A 23,885-nucleotide genomic window follows, 5' to 3' on the forward strand; every position below is an offset into this window, starting at 1 on the left:
CAGGACGTGAATATTGAACGCATGGGAAAGCCGGAGGCGCAACTCCGAACTCTCTCCAGCCATTCCGCGATGAAATACACTTCTTGGATTCTTATTAGTTGTCCGGTTTATTCCAGTTCATGTTTTTTTTTTTGTGTGGTTCTTGCAACCCGCATATTCTCTCCAGAAACTGCTGTGCTAAAGGTTATGCAGATTTTTATATTTCATGTTTCTGTTTATCGATTTTGTTTGCTTCGATCCCGGCAGTGGCGGTCGCATCTCGATGGAGGCGAAATGCTAGAGTCGAAGTCAGTGCACGTTAAAGGGGCTGCGAAAGGAAGTCTGAACAAAGGTGCGGTGTGCCAAGGATGCTAAAGGACGCCCTTCACAAATATACTACAGAAAGAATTTTTAGATGAGTTTTGTGGAAGCTGAGTTAGCTGCAGTCAAAATTTGAATTTCCGCGTCTTCGCGCCTTTCCCTCTCCTCTCGTCACTTTTTGCAGGCTGAAATGGCGGCGCTCCTCCGCCGACCCCTCGCACTCGCCCCCACCGGCGCGAACCAATGCTAGCAGTCCGATGTTGACTTAACGAGCGCGGATGCTGACGTCACGAGCGCGGATTCGGGAGAAAGCCCAGCACCGCAGGACGCCACTGGGCGCGGAAGCGGAAGTTTTTCAAATTGTATTGCAAATTATCGGCTCGCTTTAGAGGTCTTGTACGCGGCATGAACGCTGGTTGGCCTGTACTCTACATAATGCGAGAATTTTATAGACAACCTGAAACACCCTTTTCAGATACCCTTTAAAGAACCACATGTGGTCTAAATTTCCGGAGCCCTTTACTATGGCTTTACTAAAAGGCTTGAGTGATTTGCTTACTACTTCTGTTTAAAATACGATGACAGCCTAAGCTTTTTTGAGGTCCCCCTCTCTCTTTTACACACACACACACACACACACACACACACACACACACACACACACACACACACACACACACACACACACACACACACACACACACACACACACACACACACACACACACACACACACGCACGCACGCACGCACGCACACACACGCACGCACGCGCACGCACGCACACACACGCACGCACGCACGCACGCACACACACACACGCACGCACACACACGCACACACGCACACACACACACGCACGCACGCACGCGCGTGCGCGTAGAATCATTTGCATGTCTGTTATGAAAAGAAAACGCGCAATCTCAGTATCTGTCCAATGTAGTAAAAGGAACCAATGTACTAAAAAAAATCGGAAGCGTTTACGTGATCCTGTGCAACGCATCAAACTCAGCCATAGCTATTAGGAGGCCTGTCTGCGTGTGTCGCGAGTCGTAGAAGCGTCACTCAAGAGCCACGATGCATCCCAAGCGCGCGTGCCTTTCTCGGTCTCTCACCGACACGTCAGCTGTAATCTAGCTCCGGGCTCTCGGTCACGAGCTTGACGTTGAGCAGCGGCATCGTATAGGTCATCTTCTGAGATGTCGAACTACCTGCGTGCTCTCCTCTTCACCTCCGTACATACCGACTCGTGACGTAATCTCACTCCCACGAATGGTATGCATCCCAATAGCGCCATTGGTCGCGCAGTGACTGCTTTTCGCCATAACTAATACCCCCCTCGCGGTAACCGTGTGCAACTCTTTCCGTCTCCTCACCGGCCTCTGGAGTGCTTCTGCTCCTGTTTGCCTGCTATCTCGTTTAATTTCTGCCGTGTTTCGTTCTTACCCGCAGACGGGCAGTGCTGAGACATTGTGGACGAGTGGCTATGTCCAACTGAGGAACGTCCAAAAACGCCTATCGCTGTAAAGGCGTGCACACATTACGCGGTAAGGAGGAGGAGCGACGGGGCAAATTCGAACGAAGGCGGTGCGAGCAAGCTTTGGACTCGCTATTCCAATCGAGTTACTCATTTTAGAGGACTTATAAGAAGGTGTTTTATTACTAGGCTTAGGTTTCGACGATTAACCGAAAAGTGCAGTAATTTACGACGCACCGCTCAATCTCAGGCAGCTGTATTATAGCAGACGCTGGCACTCCTTTCCTTTTAAAGCGAAAACATTTCTTGCCTCATGAATGTCGTGGACAGGATGTGTCACCACGCGCTGTGGACAGGAAGTGTGGACAGAACGTGTCCTTACGAACTGTCGATCATCTAGTAATAGTGTAATTATGAGTTGTAATGGTTAATAATGATCGAATCGCAAGTTTAAGTGTGCGAATTTTTAAATAAATTATTTAATTAAATAATAAGACTATTAATTTTGCTAATTACTCCGAGTAGGTAAGAAATTAGTGAATTACTTGTAATTCTCAAAGAATTGAAGAAACGGAAAAAATAATGAAATTAGCTTTTAGTATTTACTAAAACTGAATAATGACTCAACTAATAATTATTCACTACATAAGTATCGATAAATAATGGATGATTAATCAACTACTTGGTAACTGACTAAACAATTACTACAAACGATTAATTACGTCACTTAGTAACAGAGGAGGCAGCGGTATTAGAAATGCTTTCGCATCTCGCACGTAAGGAGACTTAAATTTTTTTCTTCCTCCAATGCTACAATTAAAGAAGACGAAAAAATATGTCGCTGTTCTTTTTAATTTTATCACACAATCTAAACACATTCACTGCTTTTGTTGAACATGCATTTAGAGAAGCTATCACTACTGTGTGTCCTAGGGCACGCTATTCGAGGTTGTGTGGGAACCGTGTGCACCAGCGTCGTCGAGGCTGTGTCGTGTCCCATCATCGCCTGCACACGCGAACAGCAGCCGAGCGCCGACGAAGCAGGGCATCCGCTCTGGCACATCCGTGATGCATAAGTGAGGAGAGGTGCGCGAAATTTAATTTAAGCGTGTTCCCGGCGGTGTGTACAAGACTGCGCATTCTTTCCTTTCTTCGTTTATTTTTTCGTTACTACCGGGTACTGCACTTCTTGCGCTACATCCTATTTTCTATTTGCTTACAATGTGTTACACCAGTGTGATTGATTACACCAGTGTTGCAATGTGGTTCGTAAAGAGGTGAAAAACTTCCGTTACCGCATTCAGCACGCACTAAAGAAAGAGGGATAATTTGTGCGCAGTGCTCGCTTTTTCGCGTTATTGATTAATCACACTTGTTTCTTGGCGTACTGAGCAAAACAATCACTGTTTTAGACACAAGTACTGAACAAGCTGGTTTGAATAATTATGCATCATCACTCCCACGCTTTTTGTAGTATCCGAGCTCGATTCCCTTCGTGTGTGATAGTTTTTGTATGGTTGCCTTGTCGCGTGCAGATTACTTCTATAAATATGCTTGGGACAACGCTAGTGTCTTCGTTCCGGGTATTCGGCTGAGAGACCTCAATTTGGAACGCTTGACAGTAGATGTTGTGAAATACAAATGCTTGCGCCGAGACACCGAGAATAGGCGGGGATTATAAGTAGATATATCGTACACGCTACCTCATCGCGGTTACCACGTGGATGATTAGACATGGCGTAACGAAAAGAGTGCATACAAGTTTATTTAGTGGCAATATTTCTTGTGTTGTTCGTTGTGTAGGGAAGAGATCAAAGCAGCGAGCAGCACGCATGCATTCGTGCAGAGGCGTAATACAGGAGTAGCACAGATTATGCCGCAAATTTTTTAAATGTGTTTTTTGGCGCATCAAAATGTTTAGAAATAAACTCGTAATAAAGTTTTTGTCATGCTTGCTGGTCATTTAACTCCCTCAAAGCAATTTTATTTTACCGCGATAGTATTTCACATTGCAACCACTACTCTAAGCACGACCGTTGGTGCGCTAGTTGGGTGTTCGCAAGCTGCCCTTGCTAAAAAACTAGCTAGGATAAACTATGTGCAATTTCAAGCGCATTCTTGCTGGCGGAGGTTATATTGAAAAATAATAAACCTCTGAAAAAGAGGAGTTTTTCAATGTTTTTTGTCTGGTTACATCAATAAATGAGAGAAGTTGGTGCCCGGCAATGACATCTTCAATTCGTTTTCGTTCAGGGGGACGAAAAGCCTCATACACTGACAACCTGTGATACGCAACACAGCAGAGCTGAGGTACGAAGTGCACAATTAAATACACAGCACACGACACCACAACAGTACACACAAGAACACAGCACAGCACAACACAGCCCATGAGATATATTAATTGCATGACAGATGACTAATGCTAAACAGCAGAGTGAATTCCGGGCTTTCTTTCATTTGAAAGGACTGCATTTGAATTTTATCGATTCATAACAGAGCGGAAGTTCGGGAGGCAGAACTCTTTGAACACCTCTTGTTCACAAGAGCGAGGCCGCATGTGCGTAGCCTCTAGTTCCGCAATGATGCATGCAAACACACAAAAAAAAACGCGTTACCTAGACTTTAGTGAAGGACAGCAAAAACAACAGGCCAGAGACTGTTGAATGAAAGATTTATCTTCGCTGAATTTCGGTGGCATTTTCAAAGAGAACCTACTTCAGTCCATAAAAGAAAGCGAATGAAAGTGATGCTTAATTGTCGTGCGCTGCATTGATCGGGCTGTCTTATGTTTCTCTTTACTACCCTCTCCTCTTTGTTTCAGCGACATTCGCACTTACTCTTTCTCCGAACCTGAACGTCACGTCCCAAGCCAGAAGTGGCCCGCTTCAACCCTGTGCGCCCAATTATAAACCTTCGGGCGTCGTTCAGAAAAAACCAAACAAACTTTTCAATAAAAAAGAAAATCAAAGATGAATGAAACCTGCCAAGTGTAGCGAACCTTCACATCTGCGTACGACGTCAGAGTCGCATCTCGCTAATTGGCTGTCTTTTGCGACGAAGGGCACGCTTTCCGCCCGCGCTGTTGCGCAAGCCAACCTCCCTTCAGCAAGGACCGTATGTACGCGAGAGATCTAATCAAACAGGGGCCATCATCGTATAAGCAACTGCGCTCGCTTTGATGGAAACTGCGCAGGAGTGGAGACCTCTGCTCTGTCCGGTCGTAACAAGGTAGGGTTTGGCCGGTGAGCATATATGCTGCAGAGGGAATCGAGCTCCAGTAGCCTCGACGATAACGGCATTCCCCACTGTTGTCTCCCCCACCGTTTCCACACACCGTCCCCAGCAGGCGCTCTCTGTCGTCTATTAAGGCGACGCGGTGCACGGAACATGCTAGTCATGCGGGTGGCAGTTTGGAACTCGGCGCTGAAGCCGTGCGTCACCACGACGTGGCGTAGAGGGGACGACATCTACGGCACAGGGAAACGAGGAACGAAAAAAATGCAGACGAAACACACTGCGATCCAGCACAGGGTCCTACGAAAACGACTTCCTCGCCGATTGACTGAATGACCCGTCGACTGGTCGATAGCGGACGAGGCCCATTTTACAACGACGTGCTCGAACGCTGCTGTTTCGTGCTGCCGTAGATTTCAATCGTCTTGCCGATTTCCGCCTGTGTTGTACGTCTCGCTATTCTATAGTCGCGAGCGAGGGGAATGGTGTGCTTTTTGAAGGGTTGAAAAGTGAGTTATGGAGGACTCTGCCCATAGATCGGCGTAATGACGGGGAAGTCACGCGTACGTACAGTTTCTGATAGCATGCGTGTAGTTATCAATTAGTCAGCTTTTTTTTTTCTGAGAATAGCAAACAGTGAGGCAGTCAAAGCAAGTTCCTTAAAGAGGAACATACATGAAATATTTGGGTGTTCATTTTTTTTTGCTTTTAAAGAGGCCTACGTGCCTAGAAATTATGAAAATAACTTCGAAAAACTACTGCACAGTGTTAATAATTAATTATCGACGATTTTCTACCGGCACTTTCGGTCTCGGTCGACACCAGTGCTTGAAGTGGTCCTTGAAGTCACGGTCGACAGACCAACCTGGACTACCACAATACTGATGACGTTGGCGGCACCGGCAAGCCCTGGTTCTTCCTGTGAACAATCACTGCGCTCTGTGACGTCACATTAATTGGGGCAAGTGCATCTGACGTCACTGGATGCGACTGGAAATGGCGAGTGGGTCCTCGGACCACATTCAAATCCTATTAAATTATGTTTCACTCAACGCCTGCAACAGAACCTTGCTAGAAGGCATCACCTTATGCCTATGAAACAAATAATATCGTTCGTTTGCGTTCGAAATTTTGTCTGTAGCCCTTCAAGTGACGGCCGCAAGAAGCTAGATAACTTTTTCAATTTAAATTATCTGGTTATTTCGAAGGAGAGAACAAAGAAACATCGACCACTTATGAATAAAACGCGACGTTTCGGATGCTACAATGAAGAAACTCGTTCGCAATCACATTTCAGTGACTGCTGTTTTGGAATGCGTTAGGCGTATGTTGATGACATCAAAAGCTCTACGAAAATCCCGCCTTGTCGAGGATGGAAGATGAGAAGGAAGGAAATCCATCAGATCTTCATACTCATTCACAACAAGGCGGGTTGCCGTCGAATTCTCAATTTCATCTTACCAATTCAGAGCGTCAGCTATTAAATAATTGTTTTTAGGAGATAAGATTGTTTGAACGAAATGACTTCGTCATGGTGTGAACAGCGGGAGTCGCGGACATTGGCCACGGCATCGGTGAAACATCTGGGTTTTTCGTTGCTTTCCGGCCGAAATAAAAACGCGTGAGAGCGAAAGTTTTTCTCTTCTTCCGTGGTTTATTCCAATAATAAAATTTCAAGCCTGCAAAGTGTGACCGACACATTTGAATATGATGCAAGATAAAGCTTGTTCGTGGTGTTTAAAACCCCGCGATCAGTAGGGCTTTGCAGTTGAGTTATGTGCTGGTGTTTATCTTTCTGATACGCCTGTAACCTGGCAACCTGAACAAATAGAAATCATTGTTCAATGGTAAAGTCTCCTATTTTTCATTCTCCTCTCTTTTTATAAATGAAGGTTAGTTTATGAATGAAGAAATGAATATCTCGAAGTATAATCATGCGTCGAGGTAGTCATATTTTTAAAAATTTTCCACGCTGTCACCGAATGTTTTTTTATTGCTTGCACTTGCCGTTTTCACTTCCACTCTGAATCTTTCACAGCATTCTTTTACTTATGATTGCAATGAAGTGATGGAACATAAATTCTGCAGCTGCTCCGTAAGTACACTGAAGAGCTTTTTTAACGCATTATTTCAAGAGGTGGCGTGGAAGGTTGTGCGCAGAAAACGTGGCACCGGGTCGCGAAGCTTTAGAATATATAGCATTCATTTTTCACACACTTCACACTCATGCTTCGTTTTATACGGGATGTCTGTTCCGAGATGCATTTTTTTCTTGTCGAGAAACTTCTTTGCGGCAAGTCTCTTGCATGCTTTTGCGCCGGTCCTGTCTTTTTAGTTACGTTGAATTTGTACATTTTTGTTTGTGAACCTGTTGACGCCAAGCACCTTGTGTTAAATTTTTTTAGGTACTAGCTTTCATTGCACTAAATTTATCTAGAAGCTTTTTTTTGTTCAAAAGCACTTACTGCAATGCACGTAGCCAGCCTCAATAGGAAGTCCTCTATCAGAAAGCCCACACATTCCTAATGTATAGTATACAAAAAAACAACAACAAAAAACGCACACCCATACCAGCATACAGACACACAGCCGGATGAATGATTTATTCCCTGACTTTTAAAACGTGCCCTTCTTCTTTTCTTAGCAAGTTCGGTTCCTTTAATGCAAGAAACGAGCCGCAGCAAAACAGACAGCAAACAAAGAAAATGTTAAGCACCGCAGCCTCTGGGCTTTGAAGATGGAGCACAACGCGCTGACGTCAGCGGAAAGTCACGCCCTTGCCCCGGAGTGGAGTACAAACTCGGCAGCAAACGAGCGATGAAAGTGGACTCCTTACGGCCGTCACTAGAGCTGCTTTTGACACGGACATGTAACCTCTCTCTTCCGGATGTTCGGCTCTTCAGTGGCACAACAGTGGTCTTCCGGGGCAGAGACGCCAGCGACACTCGAGAGCTGCGGAGGCTTTAAGGCTGCACGCACTGTGCACCCGCGGTCACATCGGCGTCGTTAATGCGTCCAAGACGCTGCTTCTCGCTTCGCCGGGGTCCGCCTTAAGAGCGCAGAGCAGCGGCCTTCTGACGTGACTTCGTGTCCAAATGGGTGGCGAGTCGGTGGCAATCGCCTCGGAAGGAAGCGCTTCGGTTTTGCTCTTCCGTTTCTCTCGCTGTGGAGGAGCAGCAGTCGCTGAGGGAATACCAGGCACAGTGGATGTGTCGTGGTCCTTGCTGGCTGCACTTCTAAGACCCTGAAAGCAGCAGTCAGTGCACGCGCTTGCCACAACAAGTGGAATTGGTGACACGGCGTGAAGGCCTTGCATGGCTCTAATGAGCCCGGCCATCTAAATAGATGAGGTTGACATCGTGCTTTAGTTTTCTGTGAATACTGTTGAAAGCATTACAAATATCGGTTCATGCTTCTGTGAGGGCTACCGCTCGCATCTCGTTTTGCTCAAAGCACCGGTTGCAAACATAGCGGCGCTGAGTATATTTGGTGGTGTAGTGCATCTCAAACATGAGTGCTATTGCCTACTGTGACAGCAATGTCTGAGTAAGACATTTTTACGTGAGTCTGTGACCCTATTGTAGACAAGGACAGCGGGGACCGGATGCTTAGTTCAAACAAGCATGTTCTTTGCGTAAAACTTTTGCATGTTCTTTGTTTTTATTGTCGCTTTATTGCATAGAATATGACGCTTAAATCTTAAGGAACTCGTTTGAATGTCAGAAACAGAAAAACTACAAGGTTGCCTGACATGATAGGTCACGTTCCAAATTCCGCAAGTTCGAAGCTCTGTCAGTCAGCTTCGTTCGCTGTATAGATGCACCTAAAAGGAAGTGCCTGAAAATTTGGTTGTCTCGTGTGGGTTCTTTGTGACGCACAACAGAACGACGCTAGCTTCCTTCACATGATGGTAGCTACGCTTCACAACGCAGAACAGGACAAGTTGTTTCTCAACCTGAGTCGGGCAGCTTAGCGACATTTTATGGGAGGAAGAAAAATCGATTACGAAATGGGTCAGACAAAGAAAAGTTGGCGTCTTCCGTGCAGCCTTGCGAAAGGCAGGTTCATGAAACCTCCATTTTTGTTTGTTGAGATGACTATTGCCGGTGCCCCGTACGTTTCTAAGCTGGAGTCATCCTGGAGTAGCGGATATTCTCAGAACTAGCAATATGACCGGGAGAACTCATTGAGAAACATGTTGTGCCATGTAACTAATACTCGAAGCTCCGTCTCAGTATGAGTGGCCTGTATTCCAAAGGCGTGGATTTGACCCTAAATGGTGTGGAGGACGTGCGACTCCCGGCATGATCGCGCAGATTTGAAGCTGAATAATACAGACAGAAAAAAATGAACGGAAAGACAGAGAGGTTAACTAGGTGGTGCCCAGTATGCTACCCTTCACGTGGGAATGAAAACGGAGGGAAAGATAGAAAGAGGAGACATGAAAGGGAGATAACGTTTTCAGGTGCCCGTAGGCCATTCCTAACAGGGTACACAGGGCACACTTTGAAAGTTTACAACCTTGAATCTCATCCTAAATGCTTCAAGAACTTGAAAAGCGCCTTCACAGCAGTCCCCTGCGATAAAGATTTAGCTCAAGGACTCATAATCTTGGCTTTTGTAAGGGAACGAGAATATAAGCAGCGGAGCGTTGCAGCCAGGAAGCACGCTCACGCTCAAACCGAGGGCAGTCACAGAGTAGGTGCTTTATTGTTTCGTCGCACCCATGCATAGTTCTCACACGAAGGAGGGCCTGCCAATGCGATTGGGTGGGAGTAGGCATTTGTAAACGCCACTCGCAGCCACAGGCGACACAAGAGCGTAGCATCGCAGCGGGAGAGGCCGGACGGAGGACTGGGTTGAAGTAAGGGGTCGAGGCGGTGCAGACGGCATGCCGAGTTTCCAGGGGTAGACCATGACGCTAAAATCTCATTTCACCGAAATGACCGAAGCTTCGAAAATCGATGGTTCGCCTTGAGCATCATTTGTTGTTCTTTTAATTGAAGCTCCCCGAACACAATTGTCCGCTTATTTCGAGCAATCGCACCGTTTCAACATTTACAGCAGGCATGAGTGAACACAATGCGATCCCATCTGAACGCGTTGGCGGCTGCTGAACTTGCGGATAAGCGTCCAATGTGTTCACAAACTTTTGTTTGTCGCCGTGGTAAAGTGTGGACTACTACTTTTATAGAAGTTGCATCGAGCGTTGATGTCCAGCAAAACAGACAAGTTTAGTTCAAATAATTGCTTATGAGGTGTCAATTTAACAATTTGCAGTAGCTTCGCTGAGAGTTAATTCCCGCTTTTCTGCTTTTCTTTTTCTTTTGTCATAACGCAGTAAAATTTTGTGCCCATTTCTCTTCGTCTGGAGGTCATTGTACCCGCTACGAAAGCGTCAAAGCGAACGACGGAATCCAAGAAATATTTTATAGCCGGATGCTTCGGTTATTGAGTTGGTTGATTAAAGCGCGAAAATAAAGCAATAAGCAGGATAAGACATGACATCGAGCGACGGTTTCACCACTCCACCTAGAGCAGCAGCATTTTACCTTTTTTTTTTGTTTTTGCGCGCAGCTCCCAGAAAAATTAAGCCTGTGCTTGCTTATTATACAAGCGCTTCGCCAGAAAGAAATATCCTTTGGGCCTAGCGAGAAAAGGACGCATCGGTCATACATCTTACTTAGTTGAACTCTCATGAACTTGCAGAGTCACTGTTTCAGTTTTTCTGCCTACTAAGAAACTGATGACCACAACGGCGTTTCGAGAGTCAAAAGGGACGTGCGCGCCACTGGGAAATCATCGGGAAAGTCACATTTCTTTTTCTTTCTTTGATCTTTTGCCCCTTTTTTTTCGTGTGCGAAAAAGATGCGTTCTCGATGATTGCTAGCGCTGCAATCATGGCAAGGCAACGACCCTAGACCTATAGCTGAGTTATTCTACCTAGCGGTAGACATATGGTTCGTTCATTTAGACGGCAAGTTCTACGTTAAACGTGGAAGCGCCGTTGCTTAACATGCTCAATGTTATGTTGATCTCTCATGCATATAAGATAGGGTAGCCAGGAAAATTCAATGGGGGTGAGAGGGGGTAGGGGGAGGGCAGAGAATAGCTGCTGACGCACCACACGAAGCAAGAGACCACATTGAAGATACAAAGATGATTAGCCTCTCCCCGTATATGGCGTGTTGGCTTTTGTTATACATTCTGCCATATTATACTGTTGTACTTCCAAAGTACATATACTAAAATTGGAACGATACTGAAGTGAGTCCTCGACCACTTTTGCTCTCGCATTAAAGAAAAATAAATGTCCTAAACTTTCCACCACATCTTCCATTTCTATCTCACCCTCCGTTCCCCTTCCCACGTGTAGGGTAGCATACTCGGAGCTGCCTAGTTAATCTCCCTGCCTTTGCGTTTCTCTCTCTCTCTCTCTCTCTCTCATTGTTACCTTAATGACTGCACTAACTCTGTGGTCCACCTGAACTGCGTGACTGCAGACCACCCATTGTCGACAGCGCCCTCTACTTTGTCTACACACTGCCGATTGCTGAACTCCTCCCCATCAGCAACACTGTCCTCGAATGGCCTTGGGAATTTTCGCTACATCATGCAATGCAACTCACGCATACGATGAGACCATTTTCATCAAAATATCTCTCGTAGGACTCGGCCTGTTAAAATTTAGATACTTTTTTTTAATACTACCACTCGTCGCCCATGCGTATGCAATTATTTTCAGTTTTCGGTATAACACACCGCTGGAAGCCCTGGCGGCACATGAGCAGAAAATCATTTGCCACGTTGGGCCGATAAAGTGGAGTAAGTAATAATATATCCTCATTAGGCATGAACAAGATTTCTGTTTGTGAGCGTTAATCAAAATACATTTCTCAAGTCTAAATTTTCCCGCGAACACACACACAAAAAAAAATCTAGTATGCGAGTCCAGCCGTCCTCTCAATGACCTCTCCCCATGCTCTGTGGCACGCGTCCATAGAGACGTGTAGCTTTCACGAACATGCAACCTCGTCTTGTGACGCATAATTAGTTATATGCATTCGCGGCAGAATACATATTTAAGTGAAATTTCTAAATAATCTCGTTGCAAAGCACGTGAAACTTTTTCAGCTAGAAGCAAGAATCTGTTAAAAAAAAAACGCACCCTACCGGAAGACTCCTCACAGCGCTCCTACCCGCTGTTACACAATTCATAAAAAAGTAAACGCTTATAAGCAAAGTTAGAGTTCTAGGGCACTTAGGCCGCACATGTGACGCGCTTTCTTTTAAAACGTCTAAAATACAGATGAGTGTCATAACGTATGCGGGGCTAGACGAGAAAATAAAAGCGTGCAGAGCGCTACAAGCTCGCACATAGCATGCATAATGTATTGTAAATCATAGAGAAACAAGAATGAAAAAAAAAGAACATAGTTACCAGAGCTAAGTTTAAGGAGCGTAAGATTTGAGGTCATTCCCGCTTCTGCCGACGTTCATCTCTGTGTGTGCGCAAGTCTCCTGGCAGGCGAAACCCAACCCTTAAGCCCGTTTCAGATGCAAGCGAACCGCTCGCGAACTCCGCCGCCGCGGCGCATACACCCTCTCTCAAGCGGCGGAGGAAGCCCCAGCGGCTGGAGCGGCGAGGTTCGGGCAAGTTGGAAATTTTCGCGGCGGCGACGCGGCAGCACCGCATCTCAACCAATGACGGCCCGGCGTTGCCACGCGAGTTTGTACGCCGCACGTACGAACTTTTGTTTAAAAAATAAATTGTATAAAGTGCTGTTTAATGCCTAATACGCAATAATTATATTGATTTAAATAAACTGTGAAAAAAAATGACAAAATAATGCTTCTATAGCACGCTTTTATTGTGTTTGCAGGCCACCAAAACCGGTTGAAGGCGCATATCTTTTGCCAGCAACATTGGTTTTCGCAACGGTGGTAAACGCGGAGCGGCGATGCATGTGAGACGAAAGCTCGCGAACCGCTTCGCAGCGCCGCGCCGCTGCTCGCTCTGTTCGCCAGTTCACTTGCATGTGAACCGCCCTTTAGGCGAGATTTAGCTCTGGTCTCTCGCTCCGGCGTGCTTTAGGAGCAGGCGTGGTGCGCTTAGTACGCCCGGGGGCTAAAATCTCTTAAGCATGCTTGTTGCTACAATGAATATTTCTCGCAGCTTACGCGCATATTTGGTAACTCAGTAGCACACTACGCTTTTCATATGCCCAGAGCTTAAGCTACTTATTTAAATTTAAAGCTTTACGCGCACCCCTGAAGAATGTTAAGTGCTTTCGTGACACCAAAGGACCGGACAGTTCTTGCGCCGAGAGTATGTCAGTCGTCGCATTGGATGTGCAGGCATGACTCATTAATATAAGCACTGTTACCCGAGCAAAAACTGTTCATAAAGCGAGTCGACCGTAATAGCGAGTGGTGAGGAAGAGCAAGTGGAAAACATGCAGAAAAATCACTCGGTGGTTGAGGTCTACTCCTGTGCATAGCTGAGCGCAGTGCAGGGGAAATTAAACGAAACTTCTCGAGTTCCATGCGGGTGGTCGCGGCCGGCTATAGCAAAAAGCAAGGTGAATTTAGTACTGTGATTTTATTAACGCAAGGGTATAGCTTGGAGAACGAGCACCATAGGTGGCATGATTGATCGGCACAACATAAGGTCTTGACCCTTTCTTCCAAGGGTTTCGTCCCTAGCGCATAACGCTCCACTAGGCGCGTAATGGCGTTTCTGGAGTGATGACGTCCCTCCTACTCTGAGTGCTCAAAACCTATGAGCTGTGAGTGCACATCTGCGCTCATTCGCATGACAGCTGCTAAAAGCGGATTTAAACGTAGCGCACGGTGGAAAGACCATCTCCAACATTCTAGGACAAAAAATTTTAAAATTGAAAAATTGTACGATAATGTTTTAAAAATAGTGAAGGTAATCGTCCATTTTTCTGACACGTAGCAAAACCTCTCCTTTAAAGTGTTTCCATCGATCGCATCGAACAGTTAAGATTGCCATGGGAAGCCAATAGAGAACGCTTTTGACGACAGCAAAAACATTAATAGAAAAAAATGCAATACTGCGGTCGGGTTCTCCGCTGATACATTGATTGTTATAGTGAAATCTTACATTACATGAAAAATTGCGTTCATAAACAGTTTTCCTCTCAAAAATGCTTTCGTCCAGAATCGGCGGGTATGCATGCAATACAACAAACGGATGGGCACGTCGACATGACACTTTCGCTATGGCAAACCCTAAACCACGTAACAACAGCCATTTCCACTTTGTCACTGCCTTCTCTGGTGTTCTTTTCCCGAAACGCAAAAAAGGCTGATTGGTGCAGTCGAGTTTGCGCTCTCATCGCTGTCTATACTAATGCGACATAAATACGTAAGCCACAATGGACTCTGTGCATTTTCACCCTACAGTCCATTGTCCGAACATTGAGTTCTCATATTAACGAAATGTAAATGCACTGAAAATTAATTCAGCTCCGGAAAAACAGCCTTTAATTCGAGTCTTTCACAGTAACGGAGAAGAACAGTTTGTATAGATTGTTCAGCTATTGCGGACAATATATTTGGAGAGGATAATTAGGTGCACCTATATTTAAGTGGGCTAGCACTTATAGTGGCCATTCCACGCATTTAGCCATTGTGTGTTTGTCTGTTTGTCTGAAGCCGGTTTTGTATCAGGCTGCTCACCTGCCCACCGGCTGCTGCTCCACTGCGCCAGTAATGGTAGCAAGACTCCCAGAAATCCATGAATGTATAGAATGACCAATTCCGCATAAAGGGACATTAACCCATTATCGCTATCCCAACAACAGCCATCCGTGAACACTGGATCTGAACACCGGAACCGAAGGGAAAACCGAACTGCTAGCGCCCCTGATTCGCATTTGACGTAGTTACTCAAATAGACCCTCATTATTTTTCTCTATCCAGTAGGGGGAAATAGGCTCCGTATAAAATTAGACATGCTAATGAGAAAAAAAAAACGCGCGCGAGAGAGAGACAGAGAGATAGATAACATTTTCTCAATTATTATGTCAGTTTAAGGCTGCGTTCAGTACCGCGGTCAGAATGAGGTAGTAAATACCAACGGCTAGCTCGTCTCCCGGCTTGTTTGTCTGCAGGTGGCGCATCACAGCTTTACTTTTGATCATGGCTAAAAGTGACACAACTGATTTCTTGACATCGTCACTTCCCGTACTCTACTTAAATAGAACTGACTAATCAAAGCATGCCGCTTTACCAGGAGCTTTGTATCCCACGCCTTATTCTCTAACTCTCTAAAATAATGCACTTGAGGCCATCACCACGAAGACGCTTATTCCTCTGAAAAAAAACCGGTGTATTCATTTTAAAGATAACCCCAAATCATGCTCAGCGCTTTGGTATCCCACAGTCGTTGTTATTATTCAGAACCAACAGCGACAAGCCGAATGAGCTGGTGTTTTCAGTCTCCCTAAACTTTGAGACAACTTAGTTTAGAGTGAGCGCCGTTTTTCAGTTTCACTGAATCTGAGCAAGTGGGCAGACGGCACAAACTCTCGAAGAAACCGCTTCCGCATGACAGCTTTCCTAAACTCGCGCACGCGCACAGGCGAGCATCCGCGCATCGATGCCCATAAACACGGGTGACGTGCGGGCTGGCGGGGATGGACACGTTAAATCCTCTGCCAGAGCCGACCGAGTCCTGTCGAGGCCAAGTCGTCACCGAGGCGCGCGTCACTACAGAGGCGTTCGAGCGAGGCGCGCCTTACTGTCCCACTTTCCACGAGTCTCGTACACTACACTACACTGCACCCGAGCGAGGTCGTGCATCACCATCGTTGTGGGGACGAGATCAAAGCAGCCGATACAGCAGCGACGCTCGGCTTTACCCGAGAGAGAACGCGGAGAGCGGGGACACCAGTTAGAAGCACGCCTGCAGTGGCGATCCCCGGGGACACTTTTCGTCCCGCATAAAACACGTCCGGGGCTCCGATCGTGTTGTCTCTAGCGGCGTTGCTTGCTTTTTCCCGCTTATCGCTCGAGCGGCGGAAGCTTCCCGCCGCGTCTCCATAAAGACGGCAGCATTCCGGCTTCGCGCGCCTTGCCACGTGTCTGTCAGCGTCACCGCGGCCAATTCCCTTTCGCCTTTCCCTCCCGCTAACCCTTACTAGCCAATGCCGCTCGTACACAGAAAGGGTAGAGCGAGCGTCGGCTGCTACGGTTTTGCCACCGCCACGCCGCGGCTAGGCGGCCTGCTTGCCTAGAGAGGCCGCGTTAATTATGCAGCGATCTGATTAACGCCGGCGCTTGTATGGTCGAAGAGGTCGCGAGCTCCACCGGCAAGCGACCGAGTCGAGGAGGGTGCGTGGGGGAGGGATGTAGAGACAACGTCGCCGCCGCGGCCGCGTCGGAGCGTTCTCTTGCTCGGTCATCCCATCGTTCGCTCCGGAGCCTCCCTTGTCTCCTTTCGTCTTCATTCGCGAGTCGACCTCGCTGGAAAAGACTGTCGTTCCCCGCTTGGTTGATTTTTTTTTCTCTTCCTTATTCGCTCTGCCTGAGCCTGATGGTTTCGCCCGATGTTGTGAAAACTCTTTGTTTTTGCAGTGTCTCCCTTCCATCTACGCTACTGTTTCGAAGTCTGCGCAGCTACTCCAGGGATGCCAGCCAGGGCTCCGGCGTCTTCACGGCACAGCCGTTTCGTCGATGACGACATACGACCAACTTTCCAGCGAATACACGCCTTCAGAGAGGCGGATGTTTTTTCTTTCTTTGGCTCTTCCTCTCTATCGCTCACATATATATTTTTTATGCATTCACGTTTGTTCGCTTACCTTTTTTTCGGCATATGTTGCGCATGCATTGTTTCCACAGCGCATTGTAAATCACGCGTATCTAAAACAGGCTACTTCTGACGAGCGACACGCACGCATCTTTGATGGAGTATTGCACTCTCTCTGTGTAAACAAGTGCGCGTCAAGGTATGGCTTACGTCGTTCATCACGTGCTGCAAGGCGTGCACTGGATAGAATGACAGGGGAGCTGTGACGTGCGAAAGAACTGATTCTATCGATAGTGGCGATGGATTTCTGTTGGGAAAATGGTGTAGCGGCAGTTTATTTTCGTCTTCTAGCACTTAATCTGTGACTAAATTTATGGCTTTTCTGCTGTGATAACACCACAAATTTCGTAATTTTAGCTCTTGAAGCTGTTGGTATGCCAGCATTTATCATCATGAAAGTTTTTAGAAGGTATTAGCAAAAACTTAGAAAAATATTTTACAACTATTTTCCCTAAGACCTAAGATAAGAATATTCTACGCGACATAATGAACGATATAACATGTTAGAGTACATATAGCCAAGATCAAGCTCAAGAAGGTTTCTTAATTTTCTGTTACACTTAGATGCTGAGAACATGACAATAGTGATATACGTGATCATATTAGTTAGCCTTATAACTTTAATTATTTTTGAATCTGCGAGTATTTGTTATTGAACGTATTTGGTGTTATTTTATTTTCTAGCTTGTTTTGCATAGTACCCAGATTGTTATGTCGTCACCACAATTCCTATTAACGGGCAAAAGATGTGTGGCCTGTAGATGTTTTCACTTGCTTGAATCTGCGAAGCTGTTACTTATAGGGTGGCGCAGAGGAGCGAGGTATATTCAAGCCATCATTGTTAACAGCTTAGTTTTCTTTTTTTTTGTAAGCATTAAGTGACATGTTGGACAAGGTTTCAGCATACAAGGGCTCTTAGCAGCTGCAGATCAAGTTACAAGCTTTTTTCTTCCAGAGAAGTGGCAGTATGAAACTGAGTACTTCACAGACCAAAGGCGGTAGGTAGTTCAGAAATAACCCTTAATTTCGTTCAACGCGCCAAAGTTAGGAAACTCATCATGGATTGGGAAAATAGCACAGCTCGTTATTGAATTCTCCAGCTTTAAATATACGAAACATTCGTTTTTCAACGAGCCCAAGTAGGCAAGTAGGCTCCGTCGTTATGTGGACGCTCGTCATTATGTAGACTCTCTGTTTTAACAGGAGTTCTGTCGTAGCTGAGGGCGTACCAGCGCATGTGACTGAACGTCACGGACTTGACGTAGTCATGTGTTTGGCCCATTAAATGGCAGAGGAAAAAACTGTTTTCGGAAATATTTTACAGGGCCTCACGTAGTCAATAGACAGTTTTAGCTGTGCGTACGCAACGGCTTTGCGTACGCAAGGAGTTTGCGGGGACGGTAGTGCGCATGCGCAGAACGCAAGCGCAAGCCCTGCGTCTTGCATGTGTACGCTAGCCAGCGGACTTTGCGTTGCGGCACTTGCGTGGCTTGCGTACGGTAACTTGACAAGATGGCGGCGCCCTGCTCGCCCGCTTCGGAATAAATACATGTCGCCGCTGGATTCTCCAAAGCAATAGCTCGCTCAAATGGTAGCGGTTCGCTTTTATTTCGCCTACTCTTGCCCACACGTAGCGGTATAAGCGATATCTAAGCCCTGTTTTTCAGATAATTTGGCGATTCTCAAGCTCCTAGGCCTAACTAAATGCAGTGTTTTTTCCTCTTTGCGACGACACCTGGCGAAGCAGTTTTCTCGCTTTTAGTCAGTTCTTACATTTTCCTCAGTTTGTATAGTTTTTTTTTTCTTGGAACAAAAAAAAAGGCTCGCAGTGCACTCACACTAGTTATCAGTAATCACGGATGAAATTTTTTCAACCGAGCGGAAGTATACTAGAGGCAGAATTAGCAGCACGGCACTCAAGATCCTCAGTAGAGCTCTGCTCCCTGAGGGACGACCAATACACAACATAATCTGGATACCGAGTCACGCAGGGATCAGGGGCAACGAAGGGGCAGACAACCTAGCTCGAGGAATGACCAGCCGAGCAGGAACGTCATTAACCCCGGAGGGGCCCCAAATTAATTGTGGGGACAGCTATTCGGAATTATTAAACCTATATAAGGGGCTAAGATTATAATACCCCCACCACATAAAGCATTATCCAAGGAGGAAGCCACCGGATGGCGAAGACTGCAAACAGGCTCCTTCCCAAACTTATACATATTAAACAAGATGTTCCCCACACAGTATAGCGCCAACTGTCCGTGGTGCGGAGCAAAACCAACACTCTATCATGTCACATGGGAGTGCGGAAGAAATCAAGCATTCCACAAACACTAAACACCAAGTGCGGAGCAATGGGAAAGCCTGCTCACCAGCTGCGAGCTAGGGGTCCAAAGGGCTTTCATAGCACACGCAAGCGAGGTGGCCCGACTCAGTGGAGCCCTGGACTAGGGGCCCACCCACGGCCAAGGAGGACCCAAGCTTCAAGACGAGGACTTCGTCCTCTACCGCTACTACTTCCTAGAGGAAGCAATAAAGTTTTTCATTCATTCATTCATTCATTCATTCATTCATTCATTCATTCATTCATTCATTCATTCATTCATTCATTCATTCATTCATTCATTCATTCATTCAACCGAGCGTTGATGTGCTTTGACGTCTTGTTACTAGATGGCGATACTGTTTACACGTTCGCATGAGGGACGCTACGGCACGGCCAACTAAAACTATACTTCGGAGCGGACAGCGTAACGCACGCAGCGCCATAGCGCTTTGCGTACGCAAACACTTGCGTACGTGCAGCTAAAACTGTCTAATAAAACATTGCGCTGAGAGACGGTGGTGACGCGGACAGGCCGAAAACATACTTTACTGGAAGAAGCGTTGCCTTAAAACGAAGACAAAGAGAGAAAGATTGAAAGAGAGAAAGAAAGAAAGAAGGAAAGAAGTAAGGAAAAAAGGAAATAAAGAATGAGAGGAAGGAAGAAAGAGAGAGAGAAAGAAAGAAAGAACGAAGGAAAGGAAGAAACCCATAGCGTGTCGCTAGGAAAAAATGTCAGCGGGAACGGTAGTTCGGAAACCGAATACCATCGCGTGTGATCTCACGGCTATGGGGGTGCTGTTCATTTATCTGGTGGCGAAAAGTGCTTTGCGGCCAAGGTTATTTTTGCACTTATCCCATAAAGGAAAAGAAAGCGGCCACTTGCTTTTAGAGACATTTTTTGACCTATTGCATTTTTTTCACTTCTTGAGTTTATGAGTCGATAAAAAGCATTGTGGAAACATTTAGTTTTTTACTTATGAGGTGACGGAAGGCACTTTTATACTTACCAGGTGACAAGGCTAATAGAGTAAAATGAATAAGGTGATAACTTTATCGTCAAATTCAAGGCCTATTTCTATGCTGCTGGTGTCTCCAGTCTCGAGCGAGGAGGAAAAGAGGTCTCCACCTTTGCTCTCAGCACTCATTTGTCGCAGTTCGTGGTGAGAACGTTAGCTGGTCGATACGGATAATAAGAAGGCGTCTTTGTTGCCGTGTGACATAAAAAGAGAGAAGTGGGCACTGACAAGTCCCAAAATCAAGGAGACCACTTTGCAACCGTACTGCTTCTAAGCGCTGCTTTGACAGCCAGCAGAATCTACACCATAGAACACACACACATTTAAAGTGCGTGACTCTCTCCTTAGAGGCATAATTCCTTGTCATTTCAAGCGTCCACCAAAAGTTCGGAAAATCGGCTCTTTTGCATTTCGCCGCCATTACAATGCGGCGGTGGCCGGGTCCCGGAACGAATTCATTAGTAAACATAGAGTGAGTTCGTAAATAAAACGGGACTTCATATTACAGACGATGTTGTTTTCAGCTAAACATATAGGATGTTCTTGCGTTGCCACGCTTATGGTTAACTTAAAACTGCTCACCGCAGTTTCCTACTTCACTAAAGCCCACTATGTCCATGGCCTCTTCTAGGCGTAATTTGGCGCATGGCCAGTGAAACTGAACTTAAGGCGCATCTTGTCCGGTTTGTGGTCTTCTTAGACGTCTAGCAGGAAAACTGGAATACGCATCAAAAATTTTCACCAGCAGCGGACTCAATGCAGTTCTGGCTAGCGCTTGAAAACAGTGCTATTTCGAGCGCAGCTAATCTTGCATAGGTGGCGCTCATGCGGAGCCCATTTGGAGATGAAGTTAGTAACGCGGCTCCCTGGCAAGTTTTTCGCTTACCCACGGGCACAACCATGAGCCGGGTCGGGTCTCATTATTCTAACGAGGCGCAGTCCTCGGAGATTTCAGACGGAAGACGCGGGTGATTCTGCTCCTGTACTTCCTTCTTCGGGTATCCCTTCAAGCCGGATGAAGTGGGCGTAGCGTTTGAAAATGACCGTTCAGGCTATTCAGGAACACACCAGAGCTTTTTTTTCGTTCATCGTAATTTTCCGAGAACCTACATATTATGGTGTGCGCAGTCGACAAATGAAAACCGTGTGGCTAGCTTACAAGAAAGCGTAGTTAGCGTTTCTAGTAAACTTTATTGTTACGCCGCACTCAAATGAGGGAACCTGTGCTTACAGCAAGCACAGCAGCTGAGAAGCATTAAAACAATAAGGAAGAAAAGTTACGACACTGTTTGTGAGGATCTTATAAGTACTTATGCATACACAGTCAGCAGAAAAAATCTAATAAAAAGTTACCACGACAATTATTTTACGTTTTTTCTGAAATTTAAGTGGTAATATATCTCGCCGAGAAACAAACTGTAAAATCACTAATCATCTGAAAGGCCTTTCTCTAACCATTTATGGTTAACAAACCCTGGGTTAACTACACTTATAGTTAACGATTTTATGGTTAACAAACAACTGTGACCTAAAAGAATAACGAGTTTGATGGTGATGAAGGATTTTTAAGGCGCAAGGGCATCTGTGGCCAAAGAGCGCCATGGCACAAGGTTTTAAGAACGTTAGCTCTTACCACGCTTCGAGATTTCGTGGGGTTTGCTACCACCCTGAGATCACCCTGGCATCAACTACTCATCACGTTCAAAGATTTTGTGGGGTCTCCTACCACCCTGAGATCACACCTGTGTCGCTGTGTGACCATTTGTGTGTGGCGGATAGAGGTTGAAATATGTGAGTATGACGTCAGGGGACGAAATGGCGGCATAGTTTCGGTTTACCGAATCTAAGATGGCAGCCATTAAAATTGGGTGTGCCCTCCCACGTGTCTGGACGGCTTACGCAGTTAAGCGAATACTGCGGATTCGCAGAATACGTCGGCATAGTTCTTTCACGCTCAAGTAAAAGGGGTCACTACTTCCTTTATAGATTTCTGCGCTTTTTATCATTTAAAGAGCCTTCTCTTTCTCTGAGTGCATGTGCCAGTGCATGTGTGTTTGCCGTACGTAAGGAGCTTGGAGAGAACCTCTATTCAGTATTCTGGCAACCTTTCCATCTTCTGCCCTCTTCAGACGCTCTCAACAGTGGTCCCAGAGCGCGCACTTTGCGTCCTAAAACCATGGCTCTGCAATACGATTTATTATTTCCTCGGCCTAAGAGCGCACTCGTCTACGTGCCACAGATCACCGGCTCTGTTTGCCTTTTGCTTACCGTCGACGGGGCGAGCACCCCGGAGACCAGACGCTATCTACGGCATCGCATCGTGGCGAACAGCTGCGCAGATGACCGCGGCGCTCTCTCGGTTGTCGGCCGTTCTCGCGGCGCCTTTGTGTGCGCACGTATTTGCCACCGACGCCGTGGACTTTTCCACGATAACGACCGCCGTTGTCATTCTCCGGAGAGCCATTAGGTCTGTTCACATGCGGTGACTCTGCGACATTGTGGCTCTGACACCGCCTCTCGTCTAAAAGGCGTGCAAATCTGTGGGCTCCGTAGTGACATTTAGCGTCATTGAGTCGTGGACATTTCTGTACGTCTCAAAATACCTGTTGCCAAATCGTACAAAAGGCGCGCCCAATTCATTATCAGTTGTACCTCGGAGAGCACTAATTCTCCCCCCCCCCCCCCCTCTTTTTATTGTACTGCTCGCTGTAAACGTATCGCATTTGTAATAAGGGAGTAATTACTCAAGCGCAGCCATACGGCTGCAAAGGAAAGCTATACAAATTTCTCGGAAACTTCGTAGTTGAAGAAAAATTCGTCCTCGTCCGTGATTGGAACCCAGGGCCACCGCTTCACCAGAGCAGTCGCTCTACCAACTGAGCTAACCGGGACGGCAAGCTTATGGTAGGGCGAGAGCGAACTGATCAGTAACTCGAAGTGGGAACAGCGTTGGCCAAGTGTCTAGGGTAACCTCCGAAGGTGGAGTAGATTTCTAACTTACTAACTTTCTAACTTGGGGTAGAGTATCGCCTTTTCAAGGCATACTTTTTTATTCAGAAGAACTAGCGTTTAAATCAGTGCGTGTGCGCGCGCGCGCGTGCAACAAACGTGCGTGTGTGTGTGTGTGTGTCTTTTTTCGTATCGCCATTTTTATCTTTAAATGCGGAGCATTCGAAAGGCACAGAAATGGAGGCGCGGCCGAAGCCAACATATTACACCGGCTAAAAAGGGGGCGCTATCCTTTTCGGCTGTAAAACTTACCGAGGGGCATCCAACGAACGAAAAGAAAACTAGACACAGTAAAAGAAAACTACGCTAAAGAAAGAAGAACGAGAGCTAAGAAACCGGAGAGGGCACCGAGACGGCGAGAGTACCCTCAAAATAAAAGTTAAAACGAAAAAAAAGTAAAATGAAATAGCAAGGACAGAGTTAAAAAAAAGGAGGGTGGCGTCGTAAAACCGTATCACGGAGTGCTTCATGCAGTCCAAAGAAACCAGTGGTCAGGGCACACCGGCTATGTGCCATTTGCCTATAGAGTTGTTCGCCGGGCGCGACACACTTGGGCAGGATCAGCTTGGGGGCCGGATCACTAGCGCGGTAAAACAGGCTACGTTCAAAATCTGGACTAGGATAAGGCTCCTTTGTGACAGGCTGATCAAGACGCCGCTGGGGGACATGCAGGCAG

General features: G+C 46.3%; 1 protein-coding gene across 1 annotated transcript in view; it reads left to right on the forward strand.

Annotated features, from left to right (window-relative positions):
• Window positions 1-23,885, forward strand: part of Trpm (transient receptor potential cation channel, subfamily M) — a 205,391-nt gene that overhangs the window by 82,577 nt on the left and 98,929 nt on the right. The gene's annotated exons all lie outside the window — the stretch shown is intronic.

The sequence above is a fragment of the Amblyomma americanum genome, chromosome 3 (genome assembly GCF_052857255.1).
Source record: "Amblyomma americanum isolate KBUSLIRL-KWMA chromosome 3, ASM5285725v1, whole genome shotgun sequence".
Classification (NCBI taxonomy): domain Eukaryota; kingdom Metazoa; phylum Arthropoda; class Arachnida; order Ixodida; family Ixodidae; genus Amblyomma; species Amblyomma americanum.